The following is a 16,207-nucleotide window of genomic DNA, read 5'->3' on the forward strand; positions in this document are numbered from 1 at the left end:
TCATCTTCATTAATATGCCAATGTCAATCTACTAAATTACTCAAACCCAATTCCTTGGTAGAGAGAGCCTAGACTTCCTTATTAGGCTCCAATCCCTTGGAAAACCTAACAATTATATCTGCATTAAGAATTGAGATCTTAAGACAACCAAAGGTCCTAGCTCTATTCCTAGATACTATTTCCTTTAGGTGTTTAATCCAAGTCCAGATTTACCCAACATTTTCCAATATCAAGCAAACCCTAAAATCATGTAATGGGTAGCAATTTCACAACAAGCATTAAGAAAAGGAATTAAACACTAACAATCAATGAAAGAGGCATAAATTCATTCAAAACATAGTGGTTTACATAAGATTTCAGTGGCTACATCAATCCCCCAACAATAATGAAACTAGCTCTCCATGAATGGAGAGCTCAAGCTTACAACAATGGTGGAAATGGAAGAAAGAGGAAGACCCAAGGTTGAAGAAGGACTGTTTCCACAGCTCCTAGCTCGCCTCCAAGAGCTCCAATTGAGAGAAATCGTGTTTGGGCAGCCAAAGATCCCCAAATGCATCCAGACCCCATGAATAAATAGGCATTTTGACACATCAGCGAAAATCGCGCCCGGGCGCGAGACTCACTGAAAAGTCACGCCCGGGCGCCCCTTTTCTCACGCCCGGGCGTGAAACTCTCTGGAAAATCTTCAAAACTCGCGAAAAGTCGCGCCCGGGCGCCCCTTTTCTCACGCCCGGGCGTGAAACTCTCTGAAAGCTGAAAGTGGACGAACGTCCACTTCTCGCTGCCGAGCGTCCTCTTCTGCTCGCTGGACGAACGTCCTCTTCTGCATGGACGAGCGTCCTCTTCTGTGTGGACGAGCGTCCTCTCGTTTCTTGGACGAGCGTCCACTTCTGCCTGGGACGAACGTCCTCTCTTCTGGACGAGCGTCCTCTTCTCTGGACGAACGTCCTCCTCTCTTGGACAAACGTCCTCCTCTCTTGGACGAGCGCCCGCTTCTGGGACGAGCGTCCTAGGACGAGCGGCCTTGCATGGCTGGACGAGCGTCCTGGCTTGGACGAGCGTCCACAGCGCCTGGCTTGGACGAGCGTTCGTTCTCCTTCGCAGGACGAACGTTCGTTTCTGCTCTCTGAGCGAGCGTTCGTTCGCTGGACGGCCGTTTCTGCATGTGCTCACTTTGGTTCATCTCTATATATGGTTGGAGACTCTTCCAAGCTCGTTTTTAGCTACAAAATAAGGGATTATTGATGAAAGTACATCAAAGTAGCCAAAAACACAATTATTTATAAAACATGACAAAAGAAGAGGATTAAACAAGTTACAAGTTGGAAAGGAGTTGATTTTGCTACTAAAATGATGCTTAAATAATGGTAAAATTTAGCATTATCACTGGGCGAGCGTCATCTGCCGCTCTGGACGAGCGGGACGAGCGTCCCCTTCTGCGTTTTGGACGAGCGTCCTCTGCATGCTGGACGAGCGTCCTCTGCACACTGGACGAACGTTGGACGAGCGTCCTCACTCTGGACGAGCGTCCTCTTTCTTCTATGTGGCGCCCAGGCGCCCCTTTTTATCTCGCGCCCGGGCGCGAACCTCTCTGTAAATTGGCGCCCAGGCGCCCTTTTTCTCACGCCCGGGCGCGAAACTTTCGGCAAAACAACGTCCTTTAAGCCTGGTCCAAGTCTTTTATGATATCCAATCCTTATTTTTCATCAAAATAAACAACAAAAGCATCAAAAACATTTAAACAATCAAAATTATACTTATATCAACAATTATACACTTTTCATGAGAATTAACACTAAAACTTACTCAAAAGTCCCACAATATAAGCAACAAAAACAAGTAAACTTTTCACCTATCAAACTCCCCCAAACTTATATATTTTCGTGTCCTCATGAAAATAGACAATAACAACACAAGCAAACCCAACAAAGCAGTTAGTATTCCATCGCATAACCTCTGTCACAAGAGTAAAGATTGTACCTACACCTCCAAATATTCAGATCAAATGTTATAACTTCTATATTGACAAGTTCTTGAATCCAAAATGATAAGACAACCAAAAAAAAAAATAAAACCATAATGCTCAATCTGTGATTATCTCAACCTGCAAGTGTTTACAACTCCAATTCATACTCAGATTGTCATCAACTACTTCATCAACTTTTGCAAGTCATCTCATATACACTTCAAACATTCTGATTTAAATCAAAAGGACTTTCTCAGGTTATAACTTGGCTTGGCTAGAAGAAACATGGTTTTACAGGGAAACAAAACAACACTAATGAAGAAGAGAACAAGAACATAACAACATTGAAACTTTATTCATCAACTACCTCTTCATTCATCACATAACACATTTTTTTTTTTTTTTGAATTTTTCTCTAACTTTGATACTTTTTTTTTTCAATTGTTTTTCATCAGTTTAAGACTCAACTGATTATGATTTCCCCCAAACTTAATTTCTACCTATCATCTTGACAAATATGTTTCTTGTTCTCTTCTCCTAGAGTGTTGGATAAGGTAGATTGTTCTGTAAGAAGCTCAGGGTTCACAACAAATATATAAGGTTCAAACAGGATAACAATGGATGAATATTCACATATGGGTAGTCATCTGGCCAAGTAGCTAATTTCAACAACAACTGCCTTTCTTATTTCTAAACCAGAATGCATCTGTGTTAATAAGAATTATGCAAAAACCAAATTCATAGCAATAACAACTTCTCACTTGCTCTCAAAGCTTTCTCAGTACACTCAGATATTCAACTTCTGGGTCACAATCAATCAGATTCAAGAACAAATCATATATAATCATAACACAAGTTCTAAAACTCAGATTCTGCAATAACAATCTCACAATCATGCCAGTTATCATGGACAGAATTCCAAATTCAAATTCAAACTTCAAACACATAATTCGCAATCAAATCAAATCAGAAACATAAATCAATCCACACAACCAGACATATTCAGATTCAATCCACACAACCAAAAGAACTGAAAACATAAATAGATAGAGTTAGAAAGCTGGGTTGCCTCCCAGTAAGCGCTTGTTTAACGTCTTTAGCTCGACACCTGTTAAGCTCATGGTGGATTTTTGATTTTGGTGAGCTTCTTTCCTCTGTTCCACCAACAACCCTTCCACTATTTTCTAGATATCTTTCTGGTTACCCTGGAGTAAGGAGCTTCAACTTCAAATCTTCCGTCTTTGGTTTTGCTTTTGAAAACCCACAACTTATCTTTCAGTATAATTGGCTCTCCTAATCTGGGTTCCTTGCTTTGCATCAACAACTGGTGGTCATCTGATTTATCACTTACACACATGATTTCATTTGCAGCTTCAGGAATTGCCTTTTCTTCATTACACTGCTGCACATCATCAAATGCATTAAAAATTACCTCCTCATCTTTGTCTTTCAGTTTCAGCGTTCCATCATCCATATTAATGACAACTTTTGCTGTCTTCATGAATGGTCGTCCCAGAATGAGAGGTACTTCTTTGTCTTCCTCCATTTCCATGATGACAAAATCTGCAGGGAATATCAATTTGTCTACCTTTATGAGCACATCCTCTACCACTCCATAAGGATACTTGATTGATCGATCTGCCAATTGTAGAGTCATGCGTGTAGATTTCATCTCCAGATCCCCAATTTTCTCAAACATAGAAAGGGGCATCAGATTTATGCTGGCTCCCAGATCAATTAGAGCCTTTCCAACCGCCAGTTTACCAATGGTACATGGAATTGTAAAACTACCTGGATCTTTAAACTTTGGTGGAAGCAACTTCTGAATGATAGCACTGCACTGGCCTTGTACTTCTATAGTTTCTTCCTCGATATACTTTTTCTTCTTCGTGAGCACATCTTTCATGAATTTCGAATAAGCAGGTATTTGTTTCAGTGCTTCTGAGAAGGGCATCTTGATTTCCAACTTCTTGAAAATATCAATGAAACTCCTGAACTGTTTTTCCTTCTCGTTTCTAGATAGAACCTTTGGATATGGAAGAGGCTTCTCATACATCTGTTCTTTCTTTTTCTCTCCCTCTCTCACTTTTTCACTTTTTCTATCCTCTTTCTCTTCTTCTTTATCTCCCTGTTTACTCATCTCATCTTTTTCTTCACTCATTTTTTTTAAACTCTCTTTCTTTCAGAATTCTTCCTGACCTTGTAGTAATAAGATTGCATTCTTCCTTTGGATTTACTTCAGTGTTTGCCCCAAAGTCTTTCTCTGGTTTTTCTTCCAACTTTTTAGCTAATTGACCCACCTGAATCTGCAAATTCCTAAGTGAGGCTTCTGTGCTTTTATGGTTGGAAATTGATACCTGCATAAACTGCTGAAGAGTTTCTTCCAGTTTTGAAGTTCTTTCTGTCAGAGAAGGTTGTTGCTGAAAGTTCTGTGGAGGTGGTCTATTGAAAGGAACAGCTTGTCCCATACTAGGATGAGGTCTCCATCCTTGATTAAAACTTTGACGTTGATCATAGTTTGGCTGAAGACCTTGATTTCCCATATAGTGTACTTCTTCATGAGACATGCTTTGCACTACACATTGACCATTATTATGATCTCCTCCGCACAATTGACAACTCTGAACCATCTGATGTTGAAATTGAGAAACATTTTGCAGTTCTTTAGGTAGCTGAGATAACTTCTTCATTAATGTCTCAAGTTGCTGAGTCATAATCTTATTCTGAGCTAGTAAAGCATCTTGAGTTTGAAGTTGAAGAACACCTTTTTGTTGAAATTGAGCTCTCTCACTCTGAACTTCATTATCATTTGCAGCCATGTTTTCAATCAGTTCATGTGCTTCTTCAGGCGTCTTCCATCTGATACTACCTCCAGCTGATGCATCTAACATTAACTTTGTTTGGGATTTCAGCCCTCCAAGAAACAGATTTAACATTGTAGGCTCTTCAAATCCATGAGTAGGGGTTTTTCTCAGTAGGCCTTTGAATCTATCCCATGCTTGACCTAGAGTTTCATCAGCATCCTGTTGGAAAGAAGAGATCTCCTGCTTTCCCTTATTGACTTTGGACTAAGGGAAGAACTTGTTCAGGAATTTGGCAACCACATCATCCCAGACTGTCAGACTATTCTCTGGAAAAGAATTCAGCCACATTTTTGCATTACCAGCCAATGAGAATGGAAATAAGCTGAGTCGGATTGCTTCATCTGGAACCTGGTGAATCCTCACTGTATTACAGATCTCCATGAAAGTAGCCAAGTGAGTGTATGGATTCTCGTGAGATAATCCATGAAACTGATTATTCTGCACCAGATGAATAAGAGCTGGCTTCATCTCCATGTTAGCAGCATTCACCACTGGTCTTGCAATACTATTGAAGTGCAAAGGTCCTGAGAAAGTATTATAATCTGCAAGGGTACGTCTTCCTTGCCCAGAACCTTCTCCAGTGCGATTATCTTCCATTTCTTCTTTTTCTTGAACAGATGAAAAGTCCAGAATTTCTTCAGAGATAGCAGATGATTCTCTGGATTCTCTACTTTGTCTCCTCCTTCTGCTATTGTTCCTTCGAGCAGTTCTTTCAATTTCCGGATCGAAAAGTAGATTTTCAACCTGTTCTCTGCTTCTCATACAAAACACAAAATAAAAGAAAACAATCCAAAAATACACAATCTCTACAGATGATAACAACTATGTACAAGAATTCAAATATAATCACAATACACACTTAAACAACAGATAACTAAAATCAACTAAACTAGATAAACAACAAACAACCAACGAAAACAAAAACAAATCCCCGGCAACGGCGCCAAAAACTTGTTGAGACCTCGGCAAGCGTACCGGATCGTTCAAGTAATAAATCAGTAAGTCCGAATATCGTTTCCCAAGAGATTTGTTATGTTTCACTAATTGTTAAAGTTTACTAATTTAGCGATTAATAAACGTAATTTAGTAACACAGATGAATTTTAGCATGCAGATGAAAATAAAGTGGTAAAAACAGTCTACTTAAAGTTCACTGGGGTTGAAATTCAAGTTCATCACTCCGGTAATTTTCTACTAACACAATTCCTCAAAATTAAGCATCGACATCCTAGGCGCATGCAGTCCTGATTCCTCAGAGACAGTTCTTAATCATTCAAACTAAATTGCTAATTCCTTAGCTAATTCAATTATCAGATTTGCCTTAAACACAATGCCACAGATGACTAAAAATTCCCTCCTATGTCTAGGACTCGAAATCCTTTAGCAGTTCTATCCTAGGTCCGCGGTCTCATACATTTTCCAATGATTTAACCGTTCAAATAGCTCAGATTTCCATCAAAAGCATGAAAAATAAAGATAGAACACAAAATTCATACAAGATCATGCATTAATAGAGAAATTACAAAGAGTTTCAGAAATTTACTTTCAACCCCAGTGAAATGGAGTTTTAACTACACATATACATCATAGAATAGAGAAATGATGGATTGGATGGTGGAAATTGGAAATTTTCCACCATGGAAGCCCCTTGGAGCAGCTGCAGCAGCGTCAGGTTTTTCTCCCCCCGTCCAGATCCCCTCTCCAACTCTGAATCAGCTTTTTAAAATAGAAGAGTTCAATAATTGAGTGGGCCAGGGACGCGTGTCCAATTTCTGGACGAGCGTCCCAATTCTGGACGAACGTCCAATTTTCTGGACGAGTCCAACTTCTGGACGAACGTCCAATTTCCTGGACGAGCGTCCAACCTCTGGACGACCGTCCTCTCTTGGTCATTTTATGGACGAGCGTCAAAGTGCTTCTGCTGGACGAACGAGCGTCCTCTCCTATTCTGGACGAGCGTCCCCGACGAGCGTCCCCTTCTGGACGAGCGTCCCTGTACGAGCGGCCTCACTCTGCTGGGCGAGCGTCATCTGCCGCTCTGGACGAGCGGGACGAGCGTCCCCTTCTGCGTTTTGGACGAGCGTCCTCTGCATGCTGGACGAGCGTCCTCTGCACACTGGACGAACGTTGGACGAGCGTCCTCACTCTGGACGAGCGTCCTCTTTCTTCTATGTGGCGCCCAGGCGCCCCTTTTTATCTCGCGCCCGGGCGCGAACCTCTCTGTAAATTGGCGCCCAGGCGCCCTTTTTCTCACGCCCGGGCGCGACCTTCTCGGTAAAATCGCGCCCAGAGTCCTTTTTCTCACGCCCGGGCGCGAAACTTTCGGCAAAACAACGTCCTTTAAGCCTGGTCCAAGTCTTTTATGATATCCAATCCTTATTTTTCATCAAAATAAACAACAAAAGCATCAAAAACATTTAAACAATCAAAATTATACTTATATCAACAATTATACACTTTTCATGAGAATTAACACTAAAACTTACTCAAAAGTCCCACAATATAAGCAACAAAAACAAGTAAACTTTTCACCTATCACTATGGAGCACATAGATCAATCTGCTAATCCTACAAGCCCTTTCTACTTGCATCCTTGGGAGAATCCAGGACTCACTCTCATCTCTCAAGTTCTAAATGACAACAATTACTCTTCTTGGAGCAGAAGCATGAGGAGGGCTCTCCTTTCCAAGAATAAAATCAAGTTTATAGATGGGTCAATCAAGAAACCTCAAAGAAGTGAAGTTCTGTTTGATGCTTGGGAGAGATGTAATATGATGGTTCTTTCTTGGATGATAAAGACTCTCTCTCCAGAAATTGCAGAAAGCGTAATATACGTAGAAGAAGCCAAGGAGCTATGGGAAGAGTTGAAAGAAAGATTCTCTAAAGGTGACTATTTCAAAATTTCTGATCTTCTCCAAGACATCCACTCAATTAAACAGGGAGAGAGAGGTGTTAGCCAATTCTTCACAGATTTAAAAATTCTATGGGAAGAATTAGAGTCCCTTAGACCTATACCCACTTGTACCTGTGACATTCCCTACAGCTGTGAACTTTCAAAGATTTCTCTGAAGTACAGAGAAATAGAACATGTAATATGCTTCTTGAAAGGACTGAATGACACCTACAATACTGTAAGAACCCAAATCCTTTTGATGGATCCTCTCCCTAACATCAATAGAGTTTTCTCCTTAATCATGCAACAAGAAAGGTAAGAGAGACAAGATTTGGCTACTGTCAGTCAGAGCCAAACTGCTGAAATCAAAGTTTTGGCCAGCACTGCTGAAAGAAACAATAACTGGAAAAACCAAGGACGTGGTAATGGGCAACGTGGTCAAGGAAGGGGAAGAGGAAGGAACCCTAACTATGGAAAACAGTGCTCCTATTGCAATAAAATGAATCATACTGTTGATGAGTGCTATTCCAAACACGGTTACCCCCCTTGGTACAAGAAACCTGACAGCAATCCGGACAGGAAAGGAGATTGGAGCTCTGCCAACGTTTGTCAAAACAGTTCTAGCCTAGAGGGTGTTCAATCTGCACACCAGGTCAGCACCAACGCTGCCCTCAATTCCTTTACCCCTGAACAAATGCAGAAGCTCCTCAAAATGATAGAGAAGGTTGATGAACCCACTCACAAAGTTAACCAAGTGCAGAGAGACACCACAGAGGTTAAACAAGGTATTTCTTCTTGGATTCTTGACACAGGGGCCACAGATCATGTGACCCATGACAAGAAGAACTTTGTTACTTTTTACAAAATTAAACCTATCTCTATCAGATTGCCCAACAACACTGTTATTACTGCCAAACATGCAGGGACTGTACAATTTTCTAAAGTTTTAGTTATTTTTAATGTTCTGTATATCCCAGATTTTTGTTTCAATCTGATTTCTGTCCAAAGTCTCATCAGAGACTCAAATTGCAATCTAACCTTTTCTTTTGAGGATTGTCAGATAAGGGAGAATTCTACATTGAAGATGATTGGGTATGCTAAACCGTCCAAAGGACTCTACTATCTACAAGCCTTTCCTAATCCTGATCAGAATTACATTTTTAAATCTGCTTTCTCTTATGAACATGTTGGAGTAAATTTGTGGCACTATAGGTTAGGCCACCCTGGACACAATACTATGAAACAGATATGTGCAAACTTCCCTTATGTACAAATGGGTCCTGATATTGTTTGTGATTCTTGCCACTATGCTAAACAACATAAACTACCTTTTCCTAAAAGTAATTCTTTGACTACTGACTGTTTCCAGATTATTCACTGTAACATATGGGGCCCTCTTTCCACTTCTTCTGTCCATGGCCATAAGTATTTTCTCACTGTAGTAGATGACTACAGTAGGCATACTTGGGTTTTCTTAATGAACAATAAAGGTCAGACAAGGGATTTATTACAGAATTTTATTGTCAAGATTAAAAATCAGTTTGATAAAATGGTCAAAGTTGTTAGATCAGACAATGGTCCAGAATTTAACTGTGCTAATTTGTATAATTTATATGGCATTGATCACCAAAAGAGTTGTGTTGAGACCCCTGAACAGAACTCTGTGGTGGAGAGAAAACACCAACACATTCTTAATGTGACTCGTAGTCTTCTTTTTCAATCTAATATGCCTAGTGCCTATTGGTCCTATGCAGTTAGTCATGCTGTTTACCTGATAAATAGGTTGTCTTCTCCCATTCTTAATAACAAAACTCCCTATGATCTTCTTTATGATGTCCCTCCTACCTATTTGAATCTCAAAGTTTTTGGGTGTTTGTGCTTTGCTTCTACTCTTGAAAACAGCAGAAATAAGCTTGACCCAAGAGCTAGAAAAGGTGTTTTCCTTGGCTACAAAAGTGGGGTCAAGGGTTATGTTGTTCTTGATATAAACACTAAAGAGCTTTTTATAAGCAGAAATGTTGTCTTCTATGAAGACATTTTTCCCTACAAAGATCAATGTAACAGCTGAGATGTTGCTGACAAAGAAGAAGGTGGAGTCCCCTCTCTTAACGACCTCCTGGGCACTCATGACCTTATTGGTGATGCTAGATATCCGGAGCTGGATACCACTGAGCAAATAGAGACACAACAGAATGTCACTGAAAACAATAACAGTGACCATGCTGCTCATGATGAAGAGAATCATAACTGCAGGAGATCTAATAGGGTTAGAAAAACCCCTGAATATCTCAATGACTATGTGCATCAGGTCAATCAATCCTTGTCTGTGAAAAATACTTTCAAAACCCCTTATCCCATGTCTAATCTACTGTCTTGTGAATCTTTGACAGCAAAACACTTAAAGTATACTATGGCCATTACTGCCAATGATGAGCCTCGGTCATATAGTGAAGCCAAAGGTATGTGCGTATGGGAAGAGGCTATGCAAAGGGAAATCAAGGCCTTGCAAGACAATAACACCTGGTACTTAACACAGCTGCCTCCAGGCAAGAAACCCATTGGATGTCGATTGGTATACAAAACCAAGTACAATGCTGATGGTACTGTAGAAAGATACAAGGCACGTCTGGTGGCAAAAGGATACACACAACAAGAAGGGATAGACTATCTAGACACTTTCTCTCCTGTTGCTAAACTCATCACTGTTAGACTCCTTATAGCCCTTGCAGCCTCAAATAATTGGTTTCTCCATCAACTTGACGTGGACAATGCTTTCCTTCATGGAGACTTAAATGAAGAAGTTTATATGGAACCACCCCCTGGTCTTAATACCCATAAAGAGGGTCAGGTTTGTAGGCTTACTAAGTCCCTATATGGACTGAAACAAGCTAGTCGGCAATGGTTCGACAAACTATCCTCCTTTCTCATTTCTGTCAACTACACTCAATTAAAATCTGATCACTCTCTTTTTATCAAAGGCACTTCTACAGATTTCACTGCCTTACTTGTCTATGTAGATGACATCATATTGGCTGGAAACTCCATGACTGAAATCAACAGCATAAAGACTTTGTTGCACAACAAGTTTCAAATAAAGAACCTAGGAGAACTCAAATACTTCCTAGGCTTGGAGGTGGCCAGATCCAAGAAAGGTATACATCTATGTCAAAGAAAATATGCGTTGGACATCCTTAAGGAGACAGGAATGCTGGGATGCAAACCATCTTCTACTCCCTTTTTAAGTGATACAAGCACACTGTATAAAGCAGACAACTACTTAGATGACCCTGGCCCCTACCGACGATTGATAGGGAAGTTACTATATCTCACCAATACCAGACCTGACTTGTGTTTTTCCATTAATTTGTTGAGTCAGTTTATGAAATCTCCCACTAACCATCACTATCGAGCTGTCCAACATGTTCTCAGGTACATCAAATCTAAGCCCTCGGAGGCTTGTTCTTTGGGGCTGATTCTCAAACTCATATAAAAGCTTTTAGCGACTCAGATTGGGCAACGTGTCCAACTACTCGAAGGTCCACTACAGGGTTTTGTGTTTTCCTTGGATCATCCCTCATTTCGTGGAAGTCCAAAAAGCAAAGCACGGTTTCCAGATCTTCCACCGAGGCGGAATATCGTGCCCTAGCAGCCACTGTATGTGAAATACAGTGGCTTCACTATCTCCTACAAGACCTTCAAGTACGGGAAACTGGAACTCCTGCCCTATACTGTGACAACAAATCAGCGCGACACATAGCTCATAACCAGAGCTTTCACGAAAGAACCAAGCACATAGAGCTTGACTGTCATGTTGTTCGTGAAAAACTACAGGCCAATCTCCTACGTCTTCTCCCCGTTCGGTCGGATGAACAGCTGGCAGATGTCTTCACAAAATTTCCCCATCGCGTGCGGTTCAGATCCATCGTTCCCAAGCTTGGATTGGTGAGCATACACCATCCAGCTTGAGGGGAGGCTATTGAGATTACTGTCTAAAGACAGTAATCGATTATTTCAGTTTTACTTTCCCGTTGTTTTCCCCTTTCCCCAAAGAACTCTATAAATAGAGTTCTCCATTTTATTTTCAGTTGTAATATGTAACACACAAACAGATTTATTACAGTGAATAAGACAAGAGCATTTTCTTACCTCCGAGGAAGCCCTTTGTGCCGGTTGCGTCTCTTCCCGAACGTCCGTGCACTGTAGCACACCATTCCACCTTTCTCCTTAGCGACCGGAAGAGCCCTAGGCTCTGTCTCTCACTCAGCTGTCTGAACGAAGGATGTTTCTTCGTCAACACGCTCGTGCAAGAGAGACATTAAGTCTTCTCATGGACTTTTGCCACAATTGGGCCACACAGTGCTCAAAGTTGGGCCATATTTTAATATGTATGATAATAAAAAATATTATTACCCATATCACAAAACAATGAAAACCTTCAAATTTGAAATAACAAGATATGTTCTAACTTGTAATATTATATCACGCTATTATCAGAAGTCTTTCATTGTTAAATGATTTCCCTGCAATGGACGTCACCGTGCTAAATACAAAATGACAGCAAAAAGTGCAAAATGTTTTTACTTTTCTTTTTTGTTCCCCAACTAGTTTCCCTCCTATTTCTTCCTCTTTTTTTCCCTTCTTTATCTCCCTCTTTTACATTTTCAGTTGCTATCTCTGCCTTTTCTATCTTTTTATAGCCGACCCTCCTTTTCTTTTCTTTTTTATCTTTTACACTGTCCCTCTGTCTACTTTTTATCTTTTTCCCTTTGTTTCTTTTCCATCTTTTCTAATCTCATCTCTTTTAAATTGTTTTTTAATATTTTCTATATATTTTTTAAATTAATACTGTTTTACTTAGTTGTATTTTTTCAAAAAAAAAATTAATTATCCAAAAAGAAAATTGAGTGGTGATATTAGATATATATACAATATAGTAAGTTAAATTAATAGATTTTATAAATATACAAGAAAATAATCTATTCATAAGATAATAATAGAATATTTGGCATGTACATATATGTACACAAACTCTAAACCCCAAAGTTTAGATGCATATAGGTATACCACATGTTCCAACTTAAATCCTCCAATATACCATTATAAAGCTTAATTATTAGACTTCAAGCAATGTCCCTTTTGGTACTTTATAAAAGATAACTAGACTATTAAGGAAGGAGCGTGTATAATAATTCTTAGTGTTGATATTAAGGAATGTAAGAATTTTTAACTTATGGGATACCTTTTTCCCTTTCCTCATTATAATAGTCACTTAGGCTTTGTTTACTTGAATGGATTTGAGAGAGAGTAATTGAGTGGATTTGAAAGGATTTAAAAATAAATTTTGTTGTTGTTTATTTGAGTGAATTTGGAGGTAAGTGAAAATGGATTTGAAAGTGAATTTTTTTAATCTGTCAAATCAATCAAATCTTACACTAATTCTCACAAACGTTGCTTCCAAATTCACTCTCATTTACCTCCAAATTCACTCAAATAAACAACAAAAAAATTTATCTTCAAATCCACTCAATCACCCTCCTCCAAATTCATTCAAGTGAAGAAAGGGTTAGTTTTAATGGATAATATATCAATTTTGATGAGTAACAAAGGGTTAGTTTTAATGGATAATATATCAATTATGATGAGTAACTATAGTAATATTATAATAGCACATTTAAGATTAAAATATTTATGTGATATGTAAGAAAAAAGATCAATGTAATGTCATGTCTTGTTATATCAATGTAACGTCATAGATAAATGCAAAATAATAAAGATTCCAATAAATCAAAGGAGATAATATAATATCTTATTAAAACATATATAGATAAGTTCTGATAAGGTTCACTTGTGTTTTTATTACACTTAATCCGATAGTATACATTATTCAAGAGGTTTCCAAGTTAAATACTTCTTTCTTTTATTTTTTTATGTGTTTTTTTTAAGGATAAAATCGTAACGAAGTTTTATGTTGTAAAACATACCATCCTTTATTTATTTATACATATATGATGAGTTTATTGCAGTTGTATTTCAAAGAAGTAAAAGGTTGTAGTTCAATTAACTACACAAGCTGAGTTTATTGCAGTTGTAAATGTAATTCAAGTTCTTGTTTGGTTGAGGAATATTTTAATATAATGGAATTTGCATCAAGTTAAAAACACATAAGTTATTGTTGATAACCAAACACCAATTTCAATTGAACATAATCCTGTTTCATGGAAGATCAAGCTTTTTAATCTGGAGTTGTTTTAAGAGAAGTTAAAGAAAATAGCTACACAAATTTGGTTTACAGTCAGTAGGTTTGAATTCTTAAGGTCAAGGAAGAAGCAATGAATTTGCAACCACCAAGGTCAGCAGGAATGTTGAGAACGTGCCTTTGGATGTTGCATATTTTTAGTAGTCTTTCATATTTGTTTCAATTTGAATTAGTCAAATTTATTTCATTAACTTTAGTGGATTACCTATTTTCTATTTTTCAGCTGAGATAGAAGTGTAGTGGCTAGAATTATGAAAAGCTATCTCTTAAACTGTTATTTCTGAATCAATTTATATTAAATTGCATTAAGAAATTGTGAACACAATTTCTGGTAAATAAAATTTGTTTAAAAAAACTCTAAAAATAAAAAAGATAAGATAAAAGGTTTTTTAAAAAACACAAAAAAGAATACAATAAAAGAAGTTAAATTAAGTGAGGTAGCTTTGTCCTAATTTTTTAACTTATGTTACAAAACTAATTTTTCAATGGTTGGGTCTTTAATCTTTATATATAGTATTTTATTTTTTTGTTTTTATTCAATACGAGACTTAGACGGATGAATGGTTTTCTACCTTGATTCAGACCTATCCTTCTCTCTTATTTGGATATCAAACAAGTATATTCCATTTAATCTTCTGATTTCAATCATTTGGTCCAAGAAATTTAGGGTGGGCTTTTTTTTAGACTTTATGTGAAAGTGAGCTCTTAATGCTACCGCACTTGGTTTAAATTTCTAAAATTTTGGAACATTTGTGACTTGGGATGGCCTAGCATTACGTGAAAGGTCAGAATATGATATGTATGGAAATGATTTTTTTTTAGTTCCTCTAAGCCAAGTTGTTCATTCTTATTATTTCAAAGTACGAAATAAATTTTTATGCTGTCCAAAAATGTGGGTCCATGACTTTTTATTTTGTCGTTCTGATCTTCTGATTTGTATATTGTGAGTGTTAGAAGAAGTTGGGATGGAAGAGTTTACAATAGGGACAGAAGTTATCTCAGTAGTAGGTTCGGGATGTGTTTCAAAACTGTCCACATCAGGTGATTCTGGTATGTAAGGTAGACTTGGTGCCTCATTTTGTGAAGAATGACTTGCATTGAGAAGATCTGTACCTGGAAGACCGGTGGAGACTTCAGGAGAAGGATTTTGATTTGGTGGATTGTCCATAATAAGAGGAGATGTTGGAGTAGGAGTCACAGGTAAAGGTAAGCATAATTCTTCTTCTCCAATATGATGAATCTCCCCCTGAGAAGAAGAAGAGGTGACTCCCCCTAAATAGAAAGGTTCAGACTCCCTAAAGGATACTTCAAGTGTTACATGCATTTTTTGAGTTTAAGGGTCAAAGCAACGATATCCTTTTTGGACGTCAGAATAGCCGACAAAGATACATTTTTTAGCACAAGGATCAAGCTTACCGCGTAATTTTTTTTGGAACATGAACATAGGCAGTGCAACCAAAAACTCGAGGTTCAAGATTCATGACATGTGGAATAGAAAAGAAAGTTTCAAGCTTCTTTTGAGGGGTGAGAAAACCTAAAACACTAGAAGGAGTGTGATTTATAAGATAGGCCACAGAAAGGACAGTCTCACCCCAATAATGGGAAGGGACATTCATGCCAAATAATGAAGCCCGTACAACCTCCAACAATTGTTTGTTTTTTCTCTCAGCTAGTCCATTTTGTTGAGGTGTATATGTACAAGAAGTTTGATGTTTTATTCCGTTAGAGGTGAAGAATTCATAAAAGGATCCATTCTTATATTCGAGGCCATTATCAGATTGAAAAATTTGTATGGAAGTATTAAATTGTGTTTGAACCATACGGTGAAATTTCTGAAAAACAGGGAAGACGTCATTTTTATGTTTAAGCAAAGAGACCCACATCATTCGAGTACACTCATCAATAAAGGAGACATAATAATAAGAATGAGAAAACGAAGGGACTTTAGCAGGGCCCCAAATGTCAGAATGAATGACTTGAAAGGGAATAGAACTTTTATTCATATTGGGGTAAAAGGGAATGTGATGGCTTTTAGCCATTTCACAAGTAGAACATTGAAATTGAGAGGAATGACAATTTGAAAATAAATGGGGAAATAATTTTTGAAGATAACCAAAAGAAAGGTGTCCGAGTCTTTTATGCCAAAGCCAAGCAGCAGAATAAGAAGAATCTAGAGTGTTAGTAGCAGATGCTCTGCAATGCAAGTCAGTACCACCCTCAGAGACATAT

The 16,207-nt window shown here is 38.3% G+C and overlaps 1 non-coding gene and 1 pseudogene across 1 annotated transcript; one reads left to right on the plus strand and one right to left on the minus strand.

Moving 5' to 3' along the window:
• Nucleotides 1–233: 233 nt before the first annotated feature.
• Nucleotides 234–5,592, minus strand: LOC148191708 (uncharacterized; annotated as a pseudogene).
• On the plus strand, nt 4,916–5,018 carry LOC148191709 (small nucleolar RNA R71). The gene has a single exon (XR_015782744.1). It is a non-coding gene; the product is annotated as a small nucleolar RNA R71 (small nucleolar RNA).
• Nucleotides 5,593–16,207: the final 10,615 nt, after the last annotated feature.

The sequence above is a fragment of the Vigna umbellata genome, chromosome 10, assembly GCF_029865625.1.
Source record: "Vigna umbellata cultivar VRB3 chromosome 10, Vumbellata_1.0, whole genome shotgun sequence".
Lineage (NCBI taxonomy): Eukaryota > Viridiplantae > Streptophyta > Magnoliopsida > Fabales > Fabaceae > Vigna > Vigna umbellata.